Source organism: Nycticebus coucang, chromosome 15 (assembly GCF_027406575.1).
Source record: "Nycticebus coucang isolate mNycCou1 chromosome 15, mNycCou1.pri, whole genome shotgun sequence".
NCBI classification, from domain to species: domain Eukaryota; kingdom Metazoa; phylum Chordata; class Mammalia; order Primates; family Lorisidae; genus Nycticebus; species Nycticebus coucang.
This window is the reverse complement of record NC_069794.1, coordinates 92,752,591-92,776,443: the sequence shown is the minus strand read 5'-3', so window position 1 is coordinate 92,776,443 and position 23,853 is coordinate 92,752,591. Positions and strand designations below refer to the sequence as shown.

The window sequence follows — 23,853 nt, the reverse complement described above, 5'->3', positions numbered from 1 at the left end:
GAATTGCCTTTGATCACATCCTCTGAACATGGAGCCAGGCTGAGGTTTCTCCCTCCCTATGATATACTCGTATGCACCAGTGCACAAATTCACACGTAACTATATTTTCAAAGGGCACAACCAGTCTTAAGTCATCCTTGTACCCCTCCATTCCTGATTGAAGTTCACAAGTCTTCTCCTCATAATCGTGAGCAAAGAGAGGCTTGGACGCATCACAGTTTTTCAAGGCTCCTGGTCTCTTCTTCAATTCCCTATGAATGTCACCTGCTTCTGAACCAAGGGTGAAAGGTTAAAAAAAAAAAATGGATTACTAGTGCAATAGCTTGCTCTAGAAGTGTTATAACTGTGAGAATTGCCATTATTTTTCTATGTCGGTCAGGTCAAAAGAGCATTCTGATACAAAGAAAAAGTCATCATTGCTTCTGACAACTAGTGACCCAAGTGGGTGAGAAGATGAAGGATAATAGCAGAGAAAATAGACCCAGAGCAACTAGTCCCCTGTGTTCTCTTCCCACCAGCCAATAGCCAATTTTGTTCCATAGCTGAAATCACCTTACCCAGGATGTGGCAAGGATAAAATGTTCATTTTAGAGTCAGGCAAAGAACTATGTATCAACAATTTCATAACAGAAATCTTAAAAATGTAGTTCCTAATAAAACCTCCCAAAGTAGCATTTAAATTTACTCTTGGCTCAAATTTATGCGATAAACCTTCATGACACACCACATGGTAACAATAGAGTCTCCCTTGACGCTATGGTGCTGCAATTACTTCTCTCTCTCTTTTTTTCTGCACACAAAGCTAAATTTGGCTTCTGTAGCTCTTAAAATTTCATTCTGTGCAATTATATGCATCATTGACAGAAACCTGCAATGGTTATTGTTGGTGGCAGGAATCAATGGAACACAGCATGAATGTTCAGGAAAGAGACAGATGTGGAAAGGTAGAATAGGCTTAGCCTGTTAAAATTGTGCTGCTTTTTGTAACTGAAAATGCAATATTCAAATGCATCTTTAATGAAAAATCTGCTTAATATCACCTCATGTTCCATTCCCTAGGATAGATCATTCCCTAGGATAATGTCAGGGTGGGGTTCTTTAGATTTTCATGGTGACTGTACATGTGAACATTCTGTAGAGGCAAAAAGCAATGAAAAAAGGCTTCTTTTGTGTTTATAGAATGGTTCCCTTTAAGTTCCCAAATGTGAGAAGAAATAATTAACTGAAATTGTAATTTTTATGTTTAAGGGACAATAGCTTAGTATTCATAATTTCCTCATACTTTATTTTAGTATAAGACTCAATACATAAATGCAAATAATATAACTCCAGCTAACTGAAACACGGGGACTTATGAAAAAGAAGGAACACCATATTTCTCAATTTACTTTGTAAGAACTAGCCCAAATATAGTGTTCACAAAGTCATTTTTGCTTCTAAATGGAACTGAATATATTCTGCCTGTCTTTTCTTTTTTATTGTCAAAGACTATGATATAATCACAATAGAGCAGTCTTTGGAATTAAAAACCCCAAGTTTAACTCTACCTCCATTACTTTTTAGCTCTGAGTCACTTGCTAAAGTCACAAAAGCTGTATAATAATCAATTTTGAGTGAAATGGGAATGAATTTTGTCACATCTAATTCTTATGAAAATTATAAGGAGAGCAAGATGGCGGCCAAGTAACAGCTTCCTTGTTATCTGGACACCATGAGTCTGGGGAGATAGGACTCCAGGCATCTCTTGCTGGTGGGATCTGCCTATCATCACCCCTGTGAGGATACAGGGAGTCAGCGAGAGACTTCTGGACCCCAAGAGGAGGACTAAAACAGTGGAAAAACAGCAAGTGGTCGCGTGTGTTCAATCCGTCTAAACATGCCAGCAACTGTAAGTAAGTACAGTAGTCCCCTTTCTGCAAACCGGAAAGGCCTTACCTGTGAACTGTTTTGGTGTCTTTGGACTTGGCACTCAATTGAACTGCCTTGGGGAGGCCTGAGCGGGAGTGCGGAGAACTTTGGCCATTGTCTAGGGCCCCAGTCTGAGCTGCTGAGCCAGACAGAGCTAATAATGTTTGGCTGTGGGCCACAGGGAGCCATTGTGAGTGATCTACCCCAGCAAGCTCTGCCCTCAGGGTCGCAGAGCTAGAATCGGGTGGGAGCTGGTAACCTAGTGATTGAGTAGCTTAAGGGTGGGGTCTGAGCCACCTTGCAGCCCTAACCCTCAGGGGCAGAGTGAGACTGGTTTTGGCACACTGGGTAAGTGGATAGCCACTTCAGCAATGATTCCAGCGATAAGCACTTTCCTGGGAAAACTTCTGCTCAGCAAGTTTACAAGTTCAAAGTGCCTCTTAAGTGGGCTGAAGAGAGATTTAGAGTGTCTACCTGCTGGGGTTTGAGAAATCAGCAGCCTCCAGTCGTATCAGAACTGTGATTAACATCTCATACCCCAGAAGACCATGTGTTGCCCAGACAATATTCAACAACATACACATACTGCTTTGTTTTTGGTTGTGTTTTTTTTTTTTGTTTGTTTGTTTTTTTTTTTGGTTTGGTTGTTTTTCTGTTTATTTAGATGTTGTTGATGTTGTTTTGTTTTTTAATTTCAACCTTTTCCGTACAGATCTTTTTTCTTTCTCAATTTTTGTAGTTAAATTATAATTTCCCATTGCTGCCTTTTTCAATAATTAGAACTTCATTTTTGCTAGTGTTTCTACCACTATTATTTGTTTTTTCACCCAATTTTATCCTGTAAAGTTTTCTGTTTGCCTGTTTTGGTTTGATTGATAGCATTTTTGTCTTTCCTCTCTACTTGGTGGAGGTGGAGTACTGTGTCTGATCAGGTTAGCAAAGAGCTGCTGACTTCAAGGGAACCACCCAACTGGGTACTCCCAGAAGGTGGTTTTTTTTTTTAAGGTTGTGTCAAAGAACCCTGCTGTACACTTATATTGTTCTGTCTACCTCTTTCTGTGCCTCTCTTCTTTTTGTCAATATTCCTTTTACCCACCCCCTCTCCTTCCTCTATTTTTTCTTCTTTTCACTTGGTCCTCCTTTCTTTCATCCCTTTCTTGCTCTTCAACCTTCTCACCCTTCTGGTCCTGTACCAAAAGGACGCATTGACTCTTAGTCCACAAGCACAAGAACTTAAAAGATCAAGAGGAAGTGAATGGAAAATTAGGGCAAGGAAACAGATAGAAGAAATCACTCATGAGGAAGAATCAGCAGAAAACTCCAGGCAACATGAAGAACCAGTCCAGAACAACCCCGCCAAGGGTCCATGAGGTAGCTACTGCAGATGATTCCACCTATAAAGAAATGTTAGGAATGACAGAAAGGGAATTTAGAATACACATGATAAAAACAATGAAAGAAATGATGGAAACAATGAAGGAAACTTCTAATAAAGTGGAAAATAACCAAAAGGAAATCCAAAAACAGAATCAAATAAGAGATGAACGATATGAAGAATATGAAAAGGATATAGCAGAGCTGAAGGAACTGAAACAGTCAATTAGAGAACTTAAAGATGCAATGGAAAGTATCAGCAATAGGTTAGACCATGCAGAAGAAGGAATTTCAGAGGTAGAAGACAAAGTTCTTGAGATAACTCAGATAGTAAAAGAGGCAGAAAAGAAGAGAGAGAAAGCAGAACGTTCACTGTCAGAATTATGGGACTTTATGAAGCATTCCAACATATGAGTTATAGGAATCCCAGAAGGGGAAGAAGAATGCCCCAGAGGAATGGAAGCCATACTAGAGAATATTATAAAAGAAAATTTCCCAAATATCACCAAAGATTCTGACACACTGCTTTCAGAGGGATATCGGACCCCAGGTCGCCTCAACTCTAACTGAGCTTCTCCAAGACACATTGTGATGAACCTGTCCAAAGTCAAGACAAAAGAAAAGATTCTGCAAGCTGCTAGGAGTAAGTGCCAGTTGACCTACAGCGGCAAATCCATCAGAGTGACCGCAGACTTCTCTAATGAAACTTTCCAAGCAAGAAGACAATGTTCATCTACCTTTAATGTACTTAAACAGAACAATTTCCAGCCCAGAATTCTGTACCCTGCTAAGCTAAGCTTCAAAATTGACGGAGAAATCAAATCATTTACGGATATACAAACATTGAGGAAATTCACCACAACAAGACCAGCTCTACAGGAAATACTTCAACCTGTTCTGCACACTGACCACCACAATGGATCAGCAGCAAAGTAAGAACTCAGAAATTAAAGGACAGAACCTAACCTCCACAGTGATGCAAAAGATAAAACTAAGCAATGGACTCTCACAAAATAAGACAAATAGAATACTACCACACTTATCAATTATCTCAATAAATGTTAATGGCTTGAATTCCCCACTGAAGAGACATAGATTGGCTGACTGGATTAAAAAACACAAGCCATCCATTTGCTGTCTGCAAGAAACACACCTGGCTTCAAAAGACAAATTAAAGCTCCGAGTCAAGGGTTGGAAGACAATTTTTCAGGCAAATGGAATTCAAAAGAAAAGAGGAGTTGCAATCTTATTTTCAGATTCATGTGGATTTAAAGCAACTAAAGTCAAAAAAGACAAAGATGGTCACTTTAGGTTGGTCAAGGGAAAAATACAACACGAAGACATTTCAATTCTAAATATTTATGCACCCAATTTAAATGCTCCCAGATTCTTGAAACAGACCTTACTCAGTCTGAGCAATATGATATCAGATAATACCATCATAACAGGACTTTAACACTCCTCTTACAGAGCTGGACAGATCCTCTAAACAGAAATTAAACTAAGATATAAGAGATTTAAATGAGACCCTAGAACAACTGTGCTTGATAGATGCATATAGAACACTCCATCCCAAAGATAAAGAATATACATTCTTCTCATCACCCCATGGAACATTCTCCAAAATTGATCATATCCTGGGACACAAAACAAATATCAACAGAATCAAAAGAATTGAAATTTTACCTTGTATCTTCTCAGACCATAAGGCACTAAAGGTGGAACTCAACTCTAACAAAAACACTTGACCCCACATGAAGGCATGGAAATTAAATAATCTTCTGTTGAATAACAGATGGGTACAGGAAGAAATAAAACAGGAAATCATTAACTTCCTTGAGCATAACAACAATGAAGACACAAGCTACCAAAACCTGTGGGATATTGCAAAAGCAGTTTTGAGAGGAAAATTCATCGCTTTAGATGCCTACATTCGAAAAACAGACAGAGAGCACATCAACAATCTCACAAGAGATCTTATGGAATTGGAAAAAGAAGAACAATCTAAGCCTAAACTCAGTAGAAGAAAAGAAATATCCAAAATCAAATCAGAGATCAATGAAATTGAAAACAAAAGAATCATTCAGAAAATTAATGAAACAAGGAGTTGGTTTTTTGAAAAAATAAATAAAATAGATAAACCATTGGCCAGACTAATGAGAAATAGAAAAGTAAAATCTCTAGTAACCTCAATCAGAAATGATAAAGGGGAAATAACAACTGATCCCACAGAGATACAAGAGATCATCTCTGAATACTACCAGAAACTCTATGCCCAGAAATTTGACAATGTGAAGGAAATGGATCAATATTTGGAATCATACCCTCTCCCTAGACTCAGCCAGGAAGAAATAGAGCTCCTGAACAGACCAATTTCAAGCACTGAGATCAAAGAAACAATAAAAAATCTTCCAACCAAAAAATGCCCTGGTCCAGATGGCTTCACTCCAGAATTCTATCAAACCTTCAAGTAAGAGCTTATTCCTGTACTGAAGAAATTATTCCAAAAAATTGAGGAAGAAGGAATCTTCCCCAACACATTCTATGAAGCAAACGTCACCCTGATACCAAAACCAGGAAAAGACCCAACCAAAAAGGAGAATTTCAGACCAATCTCACTCATGAATTTAGATGGAAAAATTCTCAACAAAATCCTAGCCAATAGATTACAGCTTATCATCAAAAAAGTCCTTCATCATGATCAAGTAGGCTTTATCCCAGGGATGCAAGGCTGGTTTAACATACGCAAGTCCATAAACGTTATCCACCATATTAACAGAGGCAAATATAAAGATCATATGATCCTCTCAATAGATGCAGAAAAAGCATTTGATAAAATCCAGCATCCTTTTCTAATTAGAACACTGAAGAGTATAGGCATAGATGGCACATTTCTAAAACTGATTGAAGCTATCTATGACAAACCCACAGCTAATATTTTACTGAATGGAGTAAAACTGAAAGCTTTTCCTCTTAGAACTGGAACCAGACAAGGTTGTCCTCTATTACCTTTACTATTCAACATAGTGCTGGAAGTTCCAGCCAATACAATTAGGCAAGACAAGGAAATAAAGGGAATCCAAATGGGAACAGAGGAGGTCAAACTCTCCCTCTTTGCTGACGACATGATCTTATACTTAGAGAACCCCAAAGACTCAACCACAAGACTCCTAGAAGTCATCAAAAAATACAGTAATATTTCAGGATATAAAATCAATGTCCACGAGTCAGTAGCCTTTGTATATGCCAATAACAGTCAAGATGAGAAGCTAATTAAGGACACAACTCCCTTCACCATAGTTTCAAAGAAAATGAAATACCTAGGAATATACATAACGAAGGAGGTGAAGGACCTCTATAAAGAAAATTATGAAATCATCAGAAAGGAAATAGCAGAGGATATTAACAAATGGAAGAACATACCATGCTCATGGGTGGGAAGAATCAACATTGTTAAAATGTCTATACTTCCCAAAGCAATCTACCTATTCAATGCCATTCCTATCAAAATACCAACATCGTACTTTCAAGATTTGGAGAAAATGATTCTGCATTTTGTATGGAACCGGAAAAAAACCCGTATAGGTAAGGCAGTTGTTAGTAATAAAAATAAAGCTGGGGGAATCAGCATACCAGATTTTAGTCTGTACTACAAAGCCATAGTGGTCAATACAGCATGGCCCTGGCACAAAAACAGAGACATAGACACTTGGAATCGAATTGAAAACCAAGAAATTAAACTAACATCTTACAACCACCTAATCTTCAATAAGCCAAACAAGAACATACCTTGGGGGAAAGACTCCCTATTCAATAAATGGTGTTGGGAGAACTGGATGTCTACATGTAAAAGACTGAAACTGGACCCACACCTTTCCCCACTCACAAAAATTGATTCAAGATGGATAAAGGACTTAAATTTAAGGCATGAAACAATAAAAATCCTCCAAGAAAGCATAGGAAAAACACTGGAAGATATTGGCCTGGGGAAAGACTTCATGAAGAAGACTGCCATGGCAATTGCAACAACAACAAAAATAAACAAATGGGACTTCATTAAACTGAAAAGCTTCTGTACAGCTAAGGAGACAATAACCAAAGCAAAGAGACAACCTACACAATGGGAAAGGATATTTGCATATTTTTAATCAGACAAAAGGTTGATAACTAGGATCTATAGAGAACTCAAATTAATCCACATGAAAAAAGCCAACAATCCCTTATATCAATGGGCAAGAGACATGAATAGAACCTTCTGTAAAGATGACAGACAGATAGCTAACAAACATATGAAAAAATGTTCATTATCCCTATCTATTAGAGAAATGCAAATCAAAACCACCCTGAGATACCATTTAACCCCAGCGAGAATGGCCCACATCACAAAATCTCAAAACTGCAGATGCTGGTGTGGATGTAGAGAGAAGGGAACACTTTTACACTGCTGGTGGGACGGCAAACTAATACAATCTTTCTGGAAGGAAGTATGGAGAAACTTCAAAGCACTCAAGCTAGACCTCCCGTTTGATTCTGCAATTACTGGGCATCTACCCAGAAGGAAAAAAATCCTTTTATCATAAGGATACTTGTACTAGACTGTTTATTGCAGCTCAATTTACAATCGCCAAAATGTGGAAACAGCCTAAATGCCCACCAACCAAGCTGTGGTATATGTATACCATGGAATACCATTCAGCTATTAAAAAAATGGAGACTTTACATCCTTCGTATTAACCTGGATGGAAGAGGAAGACATTATTCTTAGTAAAGCATCACAAGAATGGAGAAGCATGAATCCTATGTACTCAATTTTGATATGAGGACAATTAATGACAATTATGGTCACGGGGGGGGGGCGGGAAGGAAAAGCATAGAGAGGGGAGGAGGGCGTGGGGTGGGGCCTTAGTGTGTGCCACACCTTCTGGGGGGCAAGACATGATTGCAAGAGGGACTTTACCTAACAAATGCAATCAGTGTAACCTGGCTTATTGTACCCTCAATGAATTCCCAACAATTAAAAAAAAAAGCAAAAGAAAAGAAAATTACTGGCTTGGACCAACACCTTGAAGTATTCTATGTTTTTTTTTTTTTTTTCTAGTAGTTTTCTAGTGTCAAATATTAGATTGAAGTCTTAATTCAACTTGAGATGATTTTTGTATATGGAGAGAGACAGAGGTGCTCTTTCTTTCTTCTGCATATTGATATTCAATATTCCTGGTACCATTAATTGAAGATGCTGTTTTTTCTCTAGGGTATGTTCTTGGAGCCTTTATTGAGAATCTGTTAGCTATAAATACTTGGATTTATTTCTGGAGTCTCTATTCTATTTTATGGGTTGATATGCCTGTTTTTTATAACAGTACTTGTTTTTTAGTTACTATAGTCTTGTAATGTATTTTGAAGTCAAAAGCCTTCAGCTTTGTTCTTTTGGCTCAGGATTACCTGGGCTACCTGGGCTCTTTTATGCTTACATATGAATTTTAGATATTTTTTCCCCAATTCTGTGAAAACTGACATTGGTGTATTGAATCTATAGATTGCTTTGGGTAGCATGGTCATATTAACGATATTAATTATTCTAACCCATGAGCATGGATGTCTTTCCATTTATTTGTGTCTTCTTTAATTTCTTTTATCATCAGTATTTTGTTATTTTCTTTGTAGAGGTCCTTTTATATTCATTCTAGTTATTATAAGAATAAATTCCCATCAGAATTGCAGCTTATTTCTCTGTAGAAACTGAAAAGCTACTCTGAAATGGAATTTGAAGAGGCCCAGATTAGCCAAAACAATCCTGGAAAGAACAAAATAAGGGAACTCACATTTATATATTTCAAAATTACTACAAAGCAACAGTAACGTGGTAAGAGAACAAGAGCAGACACAGAGATCAATCAAGTAGAATTGAGAGTCCAGAAATACATACACATATCGATGGTCACCTGAGTTTTTGTCCCTATTATTATTATTTATTTAAATTGAGAAAAATTTGTGTACAACATGATGTTTTGAAATATATATATATGTATATGTATACGGTCAAATAACACAATCAAGCTAAATACCATATGCATTACCTCACATATTTACCATTTTTTGTGGTGAGAACAATTTAAGTCTTCTCTCTCAGTAATTTTAAAATATACAATGCATAGTTGTATGATAGAACTCTTGAAATTATTCTGCACATCTAACTGAAATTTTCTATCATTTGACAGGGCCAACGAATTTTTTGACAAGGGTGCCGAGATCATTCATCAATAAAAGAATAGTGCTGAGGCAGCCGGGTAGCCACATGGGAAGGAACAACGTTGGACCCTTCCCCTACAGCATATTCAAAAACTAGCCCCAAAGGGATCAAAGACTTAAATGTAAGAGCTAACCCTATAAAACTTTTGGAGGAAAATACATTGGAGGTAAATTGGCAAATTATTCTTAGATACAACATCAAAAGCTTAAGTTCACCATATAAATCAGAACTGAAAACTTTTTTGCCTGATAGGACAACATCAAGAAAACAAAAAGACAATCTTCCAAAAGAAAGACAGTATTTGCAAAGTATATATCTTATGAGGAACTTCTGTCTACAATGTCTAAAAACTCTAAAAGTTCAATAATGGAAGACAACCCAGTTAAGACTGGCGGAAGCACATGGAAGATTTTTCTACAAGGAAGCTACACAAACAGCTAAGAAACATAAGAAGTGATGCTTGCCGTTAGGACTTGTCAGGGAAATGCAAGTCGATAGAATATATGGTACCATTTCATACCCATTAGGGATGACCAGAATCAAAAATTTAGAGAATACGTGTTGGTGTATGAAGAAATAAGAATTCTCAGGTATTGCCAGAAGGAGTATAAAGTGGTGCAGCCTCCACAGAAGAGTCGGGCATTGCCTCACATCATCAAACCCAGAGTGTCCCATGACCCAGTAAAACCATCTTAGGTATTTTCCAAAAATAGGGAGGATGGGCGGAGGGAGGGTAATTGGTGGGACCACAACTATGGTGCATTTTACAAGGGTACATGTTAAATCTACTATGTGTAGAATATAAATGCCTTAACACAATAAAAAAAAAAAGTCTGTGCAAAGCTTTGCATATGGGTATGTACAACAGCATTATTCATAATAGCCAAGAGGTAGAAGCAATTCCAATGTGAATAGATGAATGGATAAACAAATGTGATATGTCTGTATTATGGCGTGTTACTCAGCCATGAAAAGGAAGGAAAGACTGATGTGTGCTGCCACATGGGTGAACTTGCAAATATTATGCTCAATGAAATAAACCAGTCATAGCACACCACATATGTGTTTCCATTCATAGGAAAGTCCAAAACAGGAAATCTATAGAGACAGAAAGAAAATTACATGGTTGCTTAGGGCTGCCAGGGACTAGAATGGGAGACTAGGGTGGTGATAACTAAAGCGTACAAGGTTTCCTTTTGAGGGGATGAAAATGTAAATTTGACTGGTATGATGATTGCATGTACCTATAAATATACTAAAAACCATTGGATTATAAACTTTGTAAGAGGATGAATTATATGGTATGTGGATTATACTATTTCAATAAATCTATTAGGCTAATTATTCTTGAAATGATTAAGAATGTCCATAAACCTCATTACTATTGGATACAAAGCATATTAAGTTTTTATTTTTGTTTTTTTGGCCAGGGTTAGGTTTGAACCCACCACCTCTGGCATATGGGACCGGCGCCCTACTCCTTGAGCCACAGGCGCCGCCCGCATATTAAGTTTTTTAAAGCATAGAATATAAAACTTATGGGAATTGTATTGACATGCTTTACTTTAGAAAAATTTATTTCCCATTTAACACCTGCAGATTAAAGATTAGGTTATTCAAAACCATTGAGTGAAATCCCCCAGAAGAACTTTTTCAGAATTGACAGGACTCACTTCTCTTTAATTCTGTAGTGCAAATGTGATTATTTCCACATTTCCTTCCATCTGTACCTCAAGAGAATTTTGTAATGACAAACTCCTACCTAAAATTCTTTAATGACTCTCAATTATGACCAGGATAAAGATCAATTTCTGAATGACTATTACTCATCTGTAGGAAATTGACAGACATCTTTTGTTCTCTGTACCTAATTCTGGGTTAGATGCCTTTCTGAGTTCTCCCTAGGAACACCGTGATTATCGTACTTAATTACTGTTTCCAGAGAACAAACCAGTTTTTCATTCAATAATTTTTTATTATGATTTTATTTGCAGCTTGTATTACAACGCCTGTCAGAAAATGTATGCTTATTCAGTGTTTCTAAATGGAGTAATTGTTGCAAAGGACAATTTACCAGGTGGCCAGGGAAAAATACGAAGGTACTGAATGATCAATGTATCACTGATTAAATGTTTTTATTCTAGGCATATGAAATGCCATGCCTTTCTGTAGTTCTTATTATACTTCTATCTCAAAGAAAGTGAAAATACATAATTCCTCTAACAAAATTGTCCCTTTTCATGTTTTATAGTTGATGAAGAAAAAGAAGTATATTCTGCAAACCTGGGTGTTAAGCACAGCTGTAGGGAAAGGAACATGATGTTTCTGACCTGTGTGATGCAAAACACAAGTTTTCTTTCAGACAGCATCATGAGATGCTCTAGAAAACATTCTTCATCTTTTTATTCCCAGTGTTTATTATAGAGTCTGATCTCTAACTGAGCGGCAGACTGGACTGAAAGGGGAAGCAGTCAAAAGTGAAAGCCGAATGAGAGATCCAGACCGTCTTAGAAACTGAGTTACAACAACTTACAACTGTGAGATTTGTAAAAAGTGTCAACTTGAAATTTTATAAGAGAAGAATTAAAATTGTTTCCATTGATTAAGTAGTTCAGTTAATTGTCATGCTATCATTAGACAATAAAAATATTATGATATATCATAATGACTTAGTCAAAATTTTAGTCCACATCATTATATTTATCAGTGATAATCTGATGCAAGTGACAGAGATTATTTTAATCAACATAGGAATTTTATGTTGGTACTCTTTATCATTAAATGTTTGTGCCATGATCGGAGTCGCATGAAGAAGACCAGGACACAGATGAGAGGTACAAGCTGTAAGAGGTGGGCTCGGCCCTTCGTCTTGCAGTGTTTTATTTAATTAGGGAATAAAGGGTTGAACTAGTGCTAACTAGACCTTACGGTATATGTGAATTATTAGGGGCCACATGATTTACTCCTTGACCCTTGCAAGGAAGTGTTGTAAAGATGGTAATCCATCAACATCCGCCTATGATAACACATTTACACTCTCTCTCATCCGGGAACACAGAGTCACTTGGTGGTTTGCCTCCAAGTCACAAGGGATCTGGAGGTTTGCCAGGTGTGTCTTGCTCTTAGAAGTTCCTTGAATGAGATCAAGAAGCAGCAAATGTTTATGACGGCCGTATGTTGGACTAGGGTCCCACATGTTTGTATTTTTTGTGCACTAAATTGTTTTGTTTAATGCCTCATATATATTCTTATATGATTATCATTTTATTAGTCTAGTTTGATGAAGTTGACACCTACACCAATGAATTTTTTTTTACCCAAATTGCTATTTTCTTTTTTTGTTGTTACGCACTATCAAAATTAAAGAGAGGAATTTTATTTATTTCATTTTTATTTTATTTTTTTGATTAATTTATTTTTGTTGTTAAATCATAGCTGTGTACATTAGTGCAATCAAGGGGTACAATGTGTGGGTTTCATATACAATCTGAAATATTCTCATCAAACTGTTCAACGTAGCCTTCATGGCATTTTCTTAGTTATTGTATGTAGACATTTGTATTCTGCATTTAGTAAGTTTTGCCTGTACCCATTCTAAGATGCACCGTAGGTGTGGCCCCACCCATTACCCTCCCTCCAACAAAACCTCCCACCTCCCTTCCCCTTCCTTGGCCCTTTCCCCATAGTATTGTGCTATAGTTGGGTTATAGCCTTCATGTGAAAGCTGTAATTTAGCTTCATAGTAGAGCTGAGTACATTGGATACAATTGGCGGTTTCAACAATACTTAACATACCAATTCAAATTCAGTGATTATTCTTCGAAACACAGAGGATCATACCATATTTCTGCAATTTCAGCTTTTTCCAATAGCAATTGCATGTTATGGAGAGGCTTGCATTCGGAAGTTATTTCTTTCTGGATTTCAGTCTTAGAGCAGGTTTGCTCATCTTTATCACTGCTGCGTCTGGTTTAGGGAGTTGGGAGAAATGTAATGGAATTAAAAAATTGTTTAAGCTTTAGTGTTTTTTCAAACTTCAGGAAGGTCTGGCTGTTATTTCTGGGTAACTAGGTCACTTTTTGTCTCATAAAAATGACTTCACTTTCCTCTTGACACCCCGTTTCACCATTCCTAACGTTGGCTTATCATCATTCCTCTAAGGTTATGTGTGTGGTTCTGTTCCTCAAGACGACCTTTCTTCTGTAAGTCTTTATGAATGCTGCTCAATGTACTTGGAAGAAACAAATAGGAAAATGATACGATTAAATATAAAACACAAAAGTATGAAACTATAAGAAAAAACACATAGGAGAAAATCTTTACAAACTAAGCCTAGCCAAAGAGTTTCTATAAAAGGTAAGTTGAAAAATCGAACTCAATCAAAATGGTGAAATTTTTCTTTGTGGAAAGCCTTATTAAAAGGATGAAAAGACAAATTGCAGAGTGGGAGAAAATATGTGCAAAACACGTAACTTACCAATGACTAGTATCTAGAATATAAAAAAAAAAAACTCTCCAAAGTTAACATTAAAAACAAACACTTAATCTAATTTAAAAAGTTTCAAAAGACATGAACAAATACTTCACCATGATAGCATACAGATGGCAAATTAAGTACAAGAAATGATGTTTCAAATCATTATCCATCAGGAAAAATGCAAATTAAAACCACATTGAGATTAGGTACTAATTACACTGGGCAAAATAGAAATTGGTACCAACATCAAAGGCTAGCCAAAAAAAAAAAAAAAAAAAAAAGTAGAGAAATGGAATCACTGATCCTTGTTGGTGAGCGTGTGAAGATACAGCTGACCATGACACAGGCTTGTGTTTCTATGAAAGACTAAGTACATGGCTATTAAACTATCAGCAATTGTACTCCTGGAAATTTATCCCAGGTACATAACATTTAGGTTCACAAAATGACCTGTACACAGAAGTTTTATTCATCATAGAGCAAAAAATGGAAATAGCCCAGATATCTTTCAATGGGTGAAATGGGTGAAAAGCTAAACTGCATTATATCCACCCCATGAGAAGGCTCAGCAATTAGCAAGGGACAAACTGCATCTATATGGCAATAGAAACAACTTGGATAAATGTGCAGAGATTTATGTCGAGGAAAAACATGAATGCCCCATGGTTACATACTTTATGATTCCACTTCTACAACACTGATCAATGCCTTGTCTCGAATGGACAAAATTGTCCATCAAAATGGACAACAAAATGGACAATCGAAATGGACAACAAATTGTCTGTCAGGGGTAAAGGCTGAGCGGAGGGTAGGCAATGGAAGTGATCGGAAAGGCACATTGCACTTCACTGTGCTTGAGTTTACCGTGCTTCCCAGACGCGCATCTTTTACAACTCGAACCTTATATCTGTTGTAGTGATCTGTGACCAGTGATCTTTTATGCTACTTTTGTCATTATAGGGGCGGCGCCTGTGGCTCCAAGGAGTGGGGCGCCAGCCCCATATGCCAGAGGTGGCAGGTTCAAACCCAGCCCCGGCCAAAAACTGCAAAAAAATAAAATAAAATAAAAAATAAAAAATAATGAAGTACTTTTGTCATTATATTGGTGCAACATAAACCTCACCTGTAAAAGATGCTGAACTTAACCTGATAAACGTTGGGAGTTTTCTGTGCTGTTCCCCCATCTCTTTTCCTTTCTTCAGGCCTCTCTATTTTCTGAGAAATTGAAAGTAGGCCAGTTATTATAATAACCCTATAAAGGTTTCTAAGTCTTCTAGGGAAAGGGAAGGTCACACATCTCTCACTTTAAATCAAAAGCTAGAAATGATTGAATTTAGTGATTTAGGGAGGAAAGCATGTGATAGGCCTCATGCACCAAACAGCACAGAAAAGTTCTTGAAAGAAATTAAAAATGCTACTCCAGTAATCACCAGAATAATGAGGAAGCAAAAAACAGCCTTATAGCTGATGTGGAGAAAGTGTGACTGGTCTGGATAGATCAAGCCAGCCTCCACAGTCCTTTCAGCCAAAGCCTGATAATACAGAGGCCATAACTCTCTTCAATTCCATGTAGGCTAAGAGGGGTGAGGAAGCCGTAGAAGGAAAGTTTAAAGCCAGCAGACTTTGGTTTACAAGGTTTAAGGAAAGAAGCCATCTTCCTAACCGAGAAGGCCAAGGCAAAGCTGCAGGTGCTTATGTAGAAGACACAGCAAGTTATCTAGAAGGTTTGGCTGAGATTGCTGATGAAGGTGGCTTCACCGCACATCATATTGTCAATGTAAATGAAATAGTCTTCTACTCGAAGAAGAGATGGAGTCAGTGCCTGGCTTCAAATATTAAAAGGAAAGGTGAATTCTTTTGTTAGGGATTAAGTGACTAGGTGAATGAATGATTAAGAGACTAGGAATGAAGAGGTCAGAGTCTATGTGAGGGGACTGAGAAGCTCTCAGGGAGCCCTCTCAAGCAACTCTGGGTCTGTATTTATTATCATAAAACAGGAAAAAGGACTTAAATATACTTTTCAGACATCAGCACTAAAAGGGGGATGTGGAAAACATCAGACAGAACGTCTCCAACTTGTTTTTGCAAAACTGCAGACCTTAAGCACGACGTCTACCTCCAGGGTTGAGAGGCCTTTGGAATCTAGAGAATCTTTACCTTGACCTTTGGGCCTGGTATTGCCACACCTCTCATATACATTCTCTCCTGGAGGCCAGTTTTCTGATCTCTGCACATAGACAACTCCCAGGTCATTTTCCTGACTGTTTAGGTCTCTCAAGCAGAAAGAGAGCTTATGATAAAAATCAGGGCACCATTTTCCCTACACACTGATCATTACAAAAATCCTAGCACTCTTAAGAATTATGCTATTTTGTCTGCATTCTAGAAATGGAAAAACAAAGCCTGAATGAGAGCACAAATGTTTATAGCATGATTTATTGAACATTTTAAGCCCATTGCTGAGAACTACTGTTTAGAAAAAAAGACTCCTTTCAGAATACGGCTGCTCCTTGGCAATGCACTTACTCACACGAGATCTGAGGTTGTACAAAAAGATTAACGTTTTCGCGCCTGTTGACACAATACCCGTTCTCCAGCCATGGATCAAGGACTAATTTTGACTTTCAAAATCTTATTGTTTAAGAAACACATGTTGTAAATCTATACTGATTTCCTCTGATGGATCTGGGCAAGGTAAATTGAAAATATTCTGTAAAGGATTTACCATTGTATATTCCACTAAGAACACTGGTGATTCATGGGAAGAGATCAAAATAGTACAATCAACAGTTTAGAAGAAGTTGATTCCAAAATCCACGATGGCTTCATGACTTCAGTGGAGGAAGTCACTGCAAATGTGGTAGAAACAGCAGATGTGACTGGAGATGTGACTGAATTGCTGCATCCCCTGAGAAAACGTGAATGCCTGAGGAGTGGCTTCTTACTGCTGGCCATACAAAGCGATTTTCTCAGATGGCATCTACTCTTGGTGAAGCTGCTGTGACCACTGTTAAAACAACAGCAAAGAATTTAGAATAAATATGACAAACCTAGTTGATAAAAGCAGCAGTAGTATTTGACAATCCTGACTCCGATTTTTAAAGAAGTTCTGTGGATAAAATATTATTAAACAGAGAAATATTTTGTGAAAGGAAGAGTCGATTAATGCAGCAAATGTCATTGTTGTTTTATTTTCAGATATTGTCACAGCCTCCCTAAACTTCAGCAACCACCACCCTGATCAGTCAGCAGGCCTCCACATCAAGGCAAGACCTCCATCAACAACAGATTTCAACCTGCTGAAGGCCCAGATAATCATTTACAATTTTTAGCAATAAAATATTTTAAATTAAGATGGAGATTTTTAAATAAATAATGTTACTGTGCACTTAGACTACAGCGTAGTGTAAACATAACTTTCATATATGCCCTGGGAGACCAGTCTGTGTGACTTGCTCTGTTTTGATAGTCATTTTCTTGCAGTGCTCTGGAAGTGAACTCACAGTATTTCTGAGGTATGGGGCATCTCATGGTGATGGAAATTTTCTATGTCTCGTGTGTGATTGTGAATACAAAGCCCTTTACATGTGGCAAAATTATGTAGAGCTAAATAAACACACAATCCCACACATGTAGGTACTACTTTGGAAACATGAGTAAGATCAGTGAAGTAAACTCATGTCAAAACCCTGTGTTACTGTACTACAGTTTGAAAGATGTTTCCATTGGTGGAAAATGGATAAGCGATGCCTGAGATGTGCCTGTATTATTTTTTATAATTGAATATGAATCTGCAGTGATCTCAAAATTCTTTTAAGCTTAATTTAAATAAAAGGAAGGAATAACCAGGCACTGAATATTTTATGGTGCTTTTGTTTTTGCTACATTCCCACTTTTCTGTTTGGTACTTTGACCTTCGGAAGGATGATTTAACACAGTCTCATATTTTAGAGATAGGTGGGACATTTTCATCCAGAAACTTTAAACACCAGCAATTAAGGGCTAAGGAGATGAAGGGCCAAGTCACCCCGGGCGGTCGTGAGGACACCAGCTTCCTGCCTTCCTCCAACCCACAGGCATTTGCAGTCTGAATGCAGACACAGCACAGTGAGTTGTGTCCTGGGACTAAATGAACCTCTCAAAGTACACTGGAGCCCTGAGAGCATGGCAGTGTGGATCGCCTCTCATTCCCAGGGGAAAAACCCAGCTCATTATCTGCAGGCTCAGCAAGAAAAGATCATCTATAAGAAAAAAGAAATCTAGTGAAGAGAGTAAACATCAAGGAAACCACAGATTCTATCGGAATTGATTAAAATCTTGGTTTAAAAATTCTTGTCTCAAATGGGGGAAAGAGCAATATTAAGTCTTCGATGCCTAAAAATTCAGAATGGCTAACATTTAGTATGAGTGGGAATGACCTTAAGAAATGATGCTAGGACTAAATGGGGCCTCTGTGTCCAGGTCATGCTACAGAATCAGCACTTCATGGCAGGGACAGGGAAAGCCTGACAAAATTGTAAACAGAGGCGAGAAATGAGGATACTTGCCTTTCAGAACCACCTTGCTTTCTGTCAGGGATTCTGCATCACCCAAGAACTGTGTGCTTTCTTCAGTAAGTAGATTTTCCATAGTGGTTTGAAAAATAGCATGTGATGACATTTCATCAGGTAAAATAACTAGTGAAGGAATTTCATTGAATAGATTCCAGTGGCTCTGCTGTATTAAATTAATTTTAAAAAGGTTTCCATGATACACCGTTAGAGGAAGAAAAAAGTTACTGAGTTTTAGTTACAGTATGATCCAATTCTTGATAAAAATTAATATCATATACCAACATATTTATAAAAGCAGAGGGAAATCATGGAAAACCAGCAAATTATGAGCAGGGATTCTATCAGGAGATTCAAAATCAAGCAGGGACTGTTTAGCAGAGTCACATACATTCTTTTGAGTACTTCAGTGCCTAAGTTCTACCTATGTAGTTCCAATAACAGAAACACATGAATTGAGTGAAACAAATACAAGTGTCCCAGGGCAGCACTGTCCAAGGAAAAGGTATTAAAAGTTGTAATACACATACAAATCACATATTTTTTTTCATTTTCTGAGTAGCCACATGGAGAAAGTAAAAAGAAACATAAAACTCGTGTAATCAGTATATTTTAACTCAATACACCCAAAATAGCATCATTTCAATGTGTAACCAACATGAAGTATTCATGAGCTAATTTATTTTATTTTCACACTAAATCTTGGGAATCTGGGGTGTGTTTCCTAGCACACCTTTACCCCATGCACATAATAGCCACCTAACTGGACAGTGCAACTTTAGAGGATTCTGGTGGTTTTGCTGCTGGTGAATTTCACTTACCCAGATGTACTGGCTGCTTGATACCTCAGTGCTGGTATGGCTGGTCCTGCAGTTTAAATTTTAGTTCAGCTCTATGTGGTCCGGTTGTATTACTTTTCAATGGAGAAGGTTTAATATCATTTACTACATTAGCAGCATACATAATGAATTATCCCCAAATCCACACTTTCTGCGGAAACAAACAGTGTCTTTTCCAAAAACAGTGAGAAACCAGCTATGAAAAGAATTTGTTGACACACTCTATAGGGAAACAAAATGCAGTATCATATGAATCCTCGATTTTAACCACAGAAAGTTTGGACAACTGTAACTGTCCTTCTGCTTCAGGAGAGGGCCAAGCAGACACAATTTTCCCTAAATCAGAAGTCAAGGCCTCTATGATATGATGTCTCATTCAAATATCTAGATGAAGAGTTATTTGTTCAAGCTCCAAATCAGCGACCAGCCAGCCAGGTAAACTGGGATAATTTTCAGAAATCGCTTGAGCTTCAGTTTCCTTAGTTATCTATAGTGAGGTTATTGAATACAGTCCTAAAATTTAAATAAAATAAGTCATTGACTGCATTATATAAACAACATGCATCATAATAATTTGCAAAATCATTAGGATAACATTTTAAAGTTGAACCTAAGGAAATTACTAGAGATGTTAAATTTTTAAATCCTGTGGTAACTGGTAGGTCTGAATTTTGGAGACAATAAGAAAAGAAAAAAAAATAGAATAAAGCTAAACTGAAGAACTAATTTCAGAATGGTAATATATGTTATAAATTTAAGTCATGGTAAATATATTTACAGAATCACAGTGGATGGTTTTTGCTAGGCTGAGTTTTAAGGGCACAGCGTGGAAGGCAGGTGTCCAGACTACAGAAGACTTCTAGAAGGTCAATTTGTAAGAACGGAGAGATCGGGTGGTGCCTGTGGCTCAAAGGAGTAGGGCGCCGGCCCCATATGCTGGAGGTGGCGGGTTCAAACTCGGCCCCGGCCAAAAACTGCAAAAAAAGAAAAGAAGGAAGAGATCTGAGCACTTCATGGCTGCTCTGCTCTGCAGAGCCTGGCACTGGACATTGACTCAGCTAAATCCTAGCATTGTTAAGGATTATTGAATGTTAGAGATACATATGTTGATATACCATTGTTGCTTAGTTTTGTTCCCTGCTTGCTGGAAAGTTGGTTTTGCTTCGAGAGTAGCATGATAAATTTACTACCCTTGACTTTTTATCAGTTTGGTTGCTCTTTAGAGCATTTCGGAGCAAGAAAGTGAGTGTGTTTGTGCATTTTTGCACTATTTTAATGGCCAGCCAGTAAATAAAATATTGAATTTAAGAAAATTTGTTATATAAATGTTCAACTTCTGAAAACAGATATGTTTGGAGGAGAATTAGCACTTTGGAAAATTACTCATCATCTTACAAAATAATTTACTACCTTTCTATTTTACCATACAGAAGTTAGTATGGATAAATGTACACAGAAGTTTTAAGGAAAACATTTACCACACACAGTGCATCTTCATATCGTAATTTCTTGTCAATAGGACTTCCTGATATACTTGTGATAAATGAAGTATTGTGAATTTTACCTCTTGTCTATGGAAGTGAAACTGAATTTTCAAGACGCTCCTCCTCTCAAGTCAGACAAAAAATTAAATCAAAAAAGGAAAAAAAAATAGATTTTAAGAAGGCATAAAACCCAAGAAACATTATTTATGTATAAAGAAGGTGATTCCAAACCTTTCTTTGGTATTTTCTAGACATTTCTGTGGATAGACATATGGCTAGAAATGGAAAGAAATGCCAGATTATTTGAAGACCTTAAAAAAATTATCCCTTAGTTTACAATTCTGCTGTTGTTTGATGTTTTCTTATTATATCCCTACTGTTCATCTTCATTAATGCTACATAATATCACCACTTATTTACAATAATATTCAAGTCTAGCATGGACCATATCCAATATTTTGTTCATACTCATAAATACATTTGTCATTTCAATTTCAAATTCCCTCTGCTTCTTCAAACACGTTAAGGTGGTTGACATCTGAGGGTTGCTAGAATTATCATTTCTAGGACCCCCAAAAGGAGGGTGTTGCCTGTACCAAATAAATCCATTTATTGTCACTATGTTCCTGTAAAATGTCAGTACTGTAACCCCAATATGAATAAGCTGCTGGGGGGAAAAAGTTTTTGTTGTTTTAATTGTTGTTGGTGTTATTTTAAGGAACACAGGGAATTTGAAATTGAATTCTAGTAAAGTATATAAAATGGTGATGTACAGGGTCATTACTTTGGGGAAAAATAACACAATGTGCGGAAGAGGCAAAAAAAAATCAATGGAAAATATCCCAAATATTAATTATAGACACATAGTTCCTTTACAACTATGTGTCTGATTACGAAAAATTGGGCATTTCAGCAGCCCCAGGGTTTAGTCTGAGTCCTTATATACTTGAGATAAAGGTGTTCTTGAAGCAATAAGTACATTCATTAGGCTTGTGTTTCTCCAAACCTATACGGCCAGGTTATCCTAAATCCCCAGGACGAAACAAGATTTAGGAGTGAGCAAAGTCTCAGTGCCTCTTGCTTTCCTGATAACTAAAATTTAATATTTCAAGTTGGATCCTGAGCCCTCATACTGAATATATTTTAAAATCTAGTAACGTCTATGATGTAAATTTAGTCAAAACTACAGTAAACCCTCCATAGTGGACCACCTCCCTACATTAACCCCCTCCTTAAGTTGACCTAATTTTCACAAACCACACATACACCACATGCCTAGTTCCTTACGGTGACCCCCTCTGTATGTTGACCAGTACAGTCCCGTGGGTGGTCAACTCAAAGAGGTTCTACCACATAGTATATTTTTTAAATTTTACATGTTTCTCTTGCTTTACAAAAAAGAGACACATAGGGAGCTTACCAGAACTCAAGCTCTCTCAAAGGATAGGATTTCAGAAGTGACCAGCAGCTCTATCCATGCACATTCCTTAGCCGCCTCTGTTTATTTTCTGACAGGGCTCCAGTGCAGTGGTCAAGGGCGTGGCCCTCAAGTGCAGAGCACAGCTCCATCAACAGCTGCGTTACCTTAGCCAGATCCATGCCCGTCTCCATTTGCTCATCTGTATGATGGGGCTAAGGATGGCAGGTACGTCACAAGTTTGCTGGAGAAGTGTCTTTATGTCTTTATGTGATGACGTGGATGGAGCAAGAAAAGTGGCTGGTGTCGCTGTTGCCATTACTCTTTGTGATGTGTGGGAATCAGACACTGAGGTTAGTAGCATTATTCTGGTTTGGGGGCAATGCAAAACCACATATAATTTCTCTATTCCACAGAGGTAACTTCTGAAATAAAACAAACTCGGCATTTTTCTATTCATTTGAGCTAAGTGCTAATGGCACGAGGTGACCACGTTCCATGGTGGTTTAAATAGACACAATATAACTTAAATAATATTATGTAATATAAATTAAACTTTAGTAAGTTTCCAGTACTTTTTTTTTACAGCAGTTGTAAACACTTTCCTTTTAATAGTTCAGTGAGTGATTATATATAAGCTAAATTACCTTGCAAGCAATAGAAGAAGAATTAAGAATGTTGTCCCTATAGGGGAAAGTATCTATCTCTACCTACTAAAAAAAAAAAAACAGTAATAATTTTTGAATGATTTTAATTTTCAAGAAATGTATACCAGTCACCTGTGACAAGAACAGGAAATTACTAGGTCTTTATATGTCTTTTGAGTTGACAATATTGTGCTGATTGAAAATATTGGAATTGAACTTTGCTTAGATTTAGGTTGTTAGAATGAATTCAGTTTCATCTGGGTATTATCGAGTATGCAATCATCTTGCTTGTTTAAGGTGCTTAAATTATTATAATTTATTGTCATTCTTTTCTGTATCTGAGAACTTGGCTGCAGTTTTTTTAAATTCAGTTATTTATAAAGACTCATATTTATACCGATAGGCAGCTGAACCTGGTAAATAGATAATTTATTTTTTTTAGAAAAATTGGAGATACAAGTTCTTCTGACAAAATGTCATTAAAATCAGTAATCATCATAATTTATTGAGAGAAACAATTTCTTTTACTTACTGAAACAGTGGGACAACCCAACGTCTACAAAGTACACCCAACTTTCATCTGAAAGGCGGGTTTGATTATGACTCCACGAGAAGAAGGCTTGCTTGCTTTAGTTGTGTTCTGTAATTATTTACATGTTCTTCGGAAATAATTTGGTAATTTCGTGTCTTACAGTCAAACCGTACAACTGGGTGAAAAGTCCTGGTGAACAGCCGTCCCTAGAGACCCTAAAAAATAGGAAAAGCTCTACTATTTCAGCTACATTGCTTTTTGCGTATAAAAATATCTATTACAGGAGTCAACTACCACATGTAACAAATTGCATCGGTTTTAATTGAAAAAGATAGCTAAAAATTTTCTGTGGGTTATTGCAACAGTACAAGAATA

General features: G+C 37.1%; 1 long non-coding RNA gene across 1 annotated transcript in view; it reads left to right on the top strand.

The window, feature by feature from the left end:
- Positions 1–12,250, top strand: part of LOC128566876 (uncharacterized) — a 93,828-nt gene extending 81,578 nt beyond the window's left edge. Inside the window, exons 3-4 of the long non-coding RNA XR_008374659.1 lie at positions 9,501–9,653; positions 11,784–12,250. This is a non-coding gene — a long non-coding RNA (uncharacterized LOC128566876). The remainder of the gene's footprint in view (positions 1–9,500; positions 9,654–11,783) is intronic.
- Positions 12,251–23,853: the final 11,603 nt, after the last annotated feature.